Source organism: Equus caballus, chromosome 27 (assembly GCF_041296265.1).
Source record: "Equus caballus isolate H_3958 breed thoroughbred chromosome 27, TB-T2T, whole genome shotgun sequence".
Classification (NCBI taxonomy): domain Eukaryota; kingdom Metazoa; phylum Chordata; class Mammalia; order Perissodactyla; family Equidae; genus Equus; species Equus caballus.
The window spans coordinates 47,115,204-47,122,226 of NC_091710.1; positions in this window are offsets into that span (position 1 = coordinate 47,115,204).

The following is a 7,023-nucleotide window of genomic DNA, read 5'->3' on the forward strand; positions in this document are numbered from 1 at the left end:
GAAGATTTCAAACCAAACATTTCAATAAGAACATTAAATATGAATGGTGTAAACACAAATTCAAACCTGAGACAGCCAGATGGGATAAAAAAGCAAGACCCAACTATATGCTATCTATAAGAAACTCACTTTAAATATAAAGACAAACATTGGTTAAAAGTGAAAAAGATGGAAAAAGATACATGATGCCAACACCAACCCAAAGAAATCTGGACTATTTTAATATCAGATAAACTGGATTTCAGAGCAAGGTCTGCTATCACTGATATAAAAGGACATAATGAGAATCACCTAATGAGAAACAGATCATTTCTCAAATAAAGTGTAAATATCCTAAATGTATGTGCATCTAACAACAAAGCCTCAAAATATGAGACAAAGACTGACTGCATTGAAAAGATAAATAGACAACTCCACGATTATAATGAGGGAATTTATACTCCTCTCCCTATAATTGATAGAATGAGCAGGCAGAATATAAGTATGGATGTTGGAAGACCTAAAGAACACTATAAACAAAGCTGCCCTAACTGATATTTATAGAATACCAAATATACATATTTTTCAAGTACATGGAGCATTCATCAAGTGTAACTATATTCTAGGCCGTAAAAAAACAAAAAATATATATAAATGATATCAACTATGTTATTGGATTATAAAGAAAATAAACTAGAATTCAATAGTGGAAAGATATTTGGAAACTCAAATGATCTGGAATTAACTAAGACATTCTAAATAAGCCATGAATCAAAAATGAAGTCAAAGAAAAATTAAAATATGTTTTTCACTAAATGTAAATGAAATATATCAAATTTGTGAGATAAAGTTAACACACTGCTTAAAGGGGAGTTTTTAGCATTAAATGTCAAAATTGAAAATAGGAAAGGTCTTAAATCAGTATTCTAAACTTCTACTTTAAGGAATTAGAAAAAGAACAAATTAAAAGTGAAGTAAGCAGAAAGAAATGATAATAATTTAAAAACACCAATGAAATGAAAATAGAAAACAATATAAAAAATTGAAACTGAATGTTGATTCTTTGAAAATATCAATAAATTTGATCAACCTCTAGTCAGACTTACCAAGCTAAATGATTGAAGACACAAAATGCCAACATTGTGAGTGAAAAGAAGACATCAGTATAGATCTTACAGATAGTAATTGAATAATAAAGGAATCTATGAACAATTCTAAGTCCATGCATAAAGAAATTTTGTTGAAAAAGACCAATTCATTGAAAGATATAAACACCAAAACCTACACAAGAAGATTTATGTGAAAAGTTCAATATCTACTAAAGAAATAGAACTCTTACTTAAATGCCTTCCAAAAAGAAAACTCGAGATGTATTCCCTCGTGAATTCCACCAAACATTTAAAAAGAAATAATAACAATTCTAAGTAATGTTCTCCAGAATGTGAAAGAGGAAGGAAAACTTCCAACTCAGTTCATGAGGCCAGTATTACATTAACAAAACCAGACATTAAGAAAAAGAAAATTATGGATCAATATATCCCTTATGAATATAGACAAAATTCATCATCAAAATATCAACAAATTGAAGTCAGCAATACATAAAAAGAGTAATGTACTGTGATGTATTACATCACAATCTAATGGCTTTATCCCAGGAAAGCAAGGCTGGTTCAACATAGAAAATCAAATAATGTAACTTACCATAATAGACAAAAACAAACAAACAAACAAACAATAACACGTGACTCGGGGCAATTGGGAAAGAAAAATAAATAAAAAACATTTAGATTGGAAAGAAATAACTAAAACTAAAAGCAAAATATGAGCAGAAAACATGATCTAACACATAGACACCTCTAAAGAACACATATACATCCATAACATTAGAGCTGATGAATGAGTTCAAGTTGCAGGACATGAGATGAATATACAAAAATCAGTTGTATTTCTATATGCTGGCAATGAACAATCTTAAAAACGGCATTAAGAATGCAATTTCCTCTGAAACAGTGTTTAAAAAATTAAAATACTAAAGATAAATTTAACCAAAGAAATACAAGATTCCTACACTGAAAACTACAAAACATTGTTGAAAGAAATTAAAGACGCGAATAAATGGAAAAACATCTCGTGTCCATGGATTTGAAGAATTAATATTGTCAACATTCCCCAAATTGATCTTGATCTATAGAGCCAATGCAGAAATGAAAAAGTTGATCCTAAAATTCAAGTAGAAATGCCAAAGACCTAAACAGCCAAGATAATCTTGCAAAGAACAAAGTTGGAAGACTCACACTTCCCAAATTCAAAACTCACTGCAAAAGTACAGTAAACAAAACAGTATGGTACTGGCATAAGGTTAACATATAGATCAATGGTATATAAATGAGATTTCAAAAATAAATCCATACATATATGGAATTTGATTTTCAACAAGGATGCCAAGACCATTTAAAGGGGAAAGAATAGTCTTCTCAACAAATGGTGCTAGGACAACTGGCTATCCACACGCAAAAGAATTGATTTTGATTGCTAACATATATAAAAACTAAGTCAAAAGGAGTCAAAGACCTAAATGTAAGAGGTAAAACTATAAAATTCTTAGAAACAAACATACTTGTAAATCTCTACCACCTTGGATTAGGCAACGGTTTATTAAATAGCATACCAAAAGCGCAAGCAACAAAAGGCGAAATTGATAAATTAGACTTTGTAAACAGTAAAACTTCTGCGCCTCAAAGAACACTATCAAGAAAGTAAATGATAGCCCAAAATAGGAGAAAATATTTGCAAATCACACATATGATAAGGATTTAGGATACTGAACGTAGGAAGAACTATTAGAGCTCAATTATAAAACAAGCCAATTTAAAAAGGCAAATGTAGGGCTGGCCGGGTGGCGCAGCTGTTAAGCGCGCACATTCCGCTTCTCGGCCCGGGGTTCCCCAGTTTGGATCCCGGTGCAGACATGGCACCACTTGGCAAGCCATGCTGTGGCAGGCGTCCCACATATAAAGTAGGGGAAGATGGGCACGGATGTTAGCTCAGGGCCAGGATTCCCCAGCAAAAAGAGGAGGACTGGCAGTAGTTAGCGCAGGGCTAATCTTCCTCAAAAAATAAATAAATAAATAAATAAAATAAAAAGGCAAATGTATTTGAATAGACATCTTCAAAGAACATATACAAATGATCAGTAAGTGTGTGAAAGATGCTCAACAAGTTAATTCATTAGGGAAATGCAAACCAAACCACAATGAGATACCACTTCACACTCATTAGGTTTACTAAAATTTTTTTTAAAAAAAGGAAAGGAAAAAAGAAAAACTAATCGCTAGAGGATGTGGAAAAGTTGTAACTTGAATACTTTGCTGGTGGCAATGTAAAGTAGTGCCATCTCCATGCATTTTTTAATTTTGTGAACATTGATTTTTGAAGAGGGTTAGACTGAAAAAAAGAGTGGTTTGTATTCACAGATGAGATCAAATGATGCTGTCCTTAACCAAACATTTTCAGGGCACAAATCTCGTCTTTTATAGATATAAATGGAGAAAAATAATGCAGCTAAAATAGACATAAATGAAGGCTTTTCAATTAAAAAGAATTCTGGAATTTAAACTATTTTATAACTTCTTAATTAAATATTATATAAATAAAAATAATTGTATGATTATATATAACAATTATATATATAAAAATAATTTGAGGTGACATTTTTCAATAATTTCTAAAACAAATTTGCAAAAACCAAATTCTACTGATAAAAGTAATTAGCATTTATTCATTGATTGATATATAAGGATATTCCATGCACTAAAAAATTGTGAAGAAACAAGGCTTGATTAATGCTTTATTTGTCCTTAAATAGTTAAAGTTAAGGAAAGGCAGACATGTAAAATCACAACTACAAATAATGTGGGAAATTTTATTAAAGGAATTTGTACAAGGGAGAGTCATAGGCATAGCCTAGAAGAAAATGATCAATAAAAGCTATATCTCAAATAACACCTTTTTAAACTGAATCTTGAAAATTAATTAGTAATTAATAACACAAAATTTAAGAGAATACATATAAGAAGAAAGAATATGTAAAAACACAGAGGCGTGACACAATATGTTTAGAACTACAGATGCTTTCCTAGTTCTAATGTCTGAGACAAATGTCAGTTGATTTTTTATTGAGATAAAATTCACCATTTTAACCATTTTAAAGTGTATAAGTAAGCGGTTTTTAATGTATCACAATATAGTGCAACCATCATCACTATCTAATTCTAGAATATTTCATTAACCCTTAAAAGAAACTTCTGCCTGTTTGCGGTCGACCCCAATTCCTCCTTCAATGCCTGTCAACCACTAATCTACTTTCTGCCTTGAGTTTTGCTTATTCTGGACATTTCTGATAAATGGAATTTTATAATATATGGCCTTTTCTTTCTGGCTTATTTCGCTTAGCATAATGTTTTAAACATCCATCCATGTTGTGGCATGAGTCAATACCTCATTTTTTTTTTTTTTTGGCTGAATGATGTTGCATTCTATGTATATACTCCCTTTGTTTATCCATTTGTCAGTTGATGGACATTTGGGTTTTTTCCACTTTTTGGCTGTTATAAATAATACCACCACATACATTTGTGTATAACTTTTGGTATGAATATATGCTGTCTTTTCTTTTGGATATTTACCTAGGAGTACAGTGATGGGGTCACGTGATACCTCTATGTTTAACATTTGAAGAGCCGCAGTTCCCGTCCTGCGTGGCCGCAGTGTAGTGCACCACAGCTTGCTTCTCTGTTGCTGCTGATTCGGACATGGGATTCTGCTGCTAGGACTACAGTCACTGTTGCCTCTGGAAACTAAATGTCCCCACCTCCAAAGCCAAGTGCCGCCCTCTCCACATCCCTGGGTTATGACCCAAAGACTGGGTTGGATGCATCTCAGCAGAGAAGCATAAAGTCACCGGCTGTACCCTAGCTACAGTGTAGGGTGGGAAAGCGAGTGTGTCTGGCATCTATTGTCCATGGCGGGTGGCCAGGGATATGGGAAATTCTCCCAAACATAAGAAGGTGGAATGTCCCTAAGAGGAATTACAAATGCCCCCTTGAGGTAGCAAATTTATTTGAATAAATGTTCTTTAAAGCTTTTTTCTTAAGTAGAGAAGAAAATTTCTGTTCAGTTAATTACTCTTACTCATAAAAACAAAGTGTTTTATACATACACACATAATTATATTCATTTATCACTATATGTATATGAAATAGATAATTGGAACCATCATAGATCAGAATATATTAATATTAATAAGACTAATAACAACGAGTATACACTTAGAACTCTGCTATAATTGGTATCACGTAATATTAAATACCATTCTATAGTCAAACATATAGTTAAAAGGGGTAGAAGATATTGCTTTTGGATAATCTCACCCAAGAGTGAGGGATAATAGTAGTTAAGTAAAGCTATGAGTTCAAATTTAATCCTCCGTGGATGCAGTGAGCTAAACTGTGTACCTCAAAAACATACGTGCAAGTCCAAACGCTCGACCTGTATGTGCAAACTTATTTGGAAATAGGGTCTTCACAGGTGTAATTGAGTTAAGACTCTCAGGGTGAGTTCATCCTACATTTAGGTTGTCTTAGATCCAGTGGCTGGTGTACTTAAAACAGAAAGGAGAGGGAGGTCTGACAGACACGGGGAAGAAGCTCGTGTGAAGATGAGGCTGTGACTGCAGTGACGCTGCCATAAACCAAGGCATGCCGGGAGCTACCAGAAGCTGGAAGAGGCAAGCATTCGCCCCTAGAACCTTTGAAAGGAATGTGGTTGTGCCAACACCTTGATTTCAAACTGCTGGCCTCTGGAACTATAACTATGAATTTCTGTTTTTTCAAGCCACCCAGTTAGCATTAATTTGTTGCGACAGATCTAGGAAATTAATACAATAGGTTAACACAGGAGGGCATTTGCCCAAGAGGTTTTTCCTACTGGTCTTTGGGTGGATGCAAGGAAGAAAATTTTTTCTTACTTGCTATTCTCTTGAACAGATGGTTAATGATTGAGGCTGCTCAGTCTATGCCTATAACTTGAGTTGTTCTAACAAGCTTATCATTTTGTAACTCCATTTTACATAAATCTTTAAAAGTTTCATGTAGCTTTATGATAATAGATACCCAAATAGGTTTTTTTTAAATAAACAAACTGGAAGTTTTAAAACCTAGATTTTCATTGACATTTTAGAATTTAAAAATTCTTGAATAATTCCAAAGAAATAAGGAAGATAAGAATGTGGAAAATGAGAAAACTTAAACAATGAAACACTTGCACATTTATTTCTATGAATAGTCATGGAGTAAATTTTTTATAAATTTATAAAGTTTTCCATTGAACTTTTCAAAGCAACTATTGAATATAAAGAATTAGTTTGAGTTAAATGGGTGATTTCACATATAACAAACAACAACCAAAATAAGGATGAGAAAAAAGAGAAAGAGAACGAAAAGGAAACCCACAATCATGAGGGCACAGCAACTGGTTTAAACATTTTGACTTTTCGATGCAGTAACCTTAAAGTTACATCCGCCGTGTTGGTTGGGTAGTATTTTGTAGGTTGGACTGGAGGAGAGATGAAAGATTGAAATATACTTGGACATACACATTTATTCAGATGAATAAAACGCTATTCTGAGTAGAGATACAAAAAACTGGAGGGATTAGAACAAAACAAATATATAGTAAGGAAACTTACCAGAAGGACATGAAAACTACACCATGGAGTGCGAAAAGAAAATTATGAAAGACTCATACATTCCTGGCTCGGCTGATTGGAAGAATGACAAGGTGATTGACAGGAATGATAATAAAAAGAAACTGAGAAAGGCTATTTGAACTCTTACTAAGTGCCTCTCTCTGACAGAACCTACTAAGGAATAGCCAAGCCTTTTACAGTTTAAATATCTTTTCCCCGGGCCTTTATGCTACCCTTCCTAAAACAAGTCAGTAATGCCAGTTCCCATTCAAATTGATGAAATAAGTATCTGCATGAGA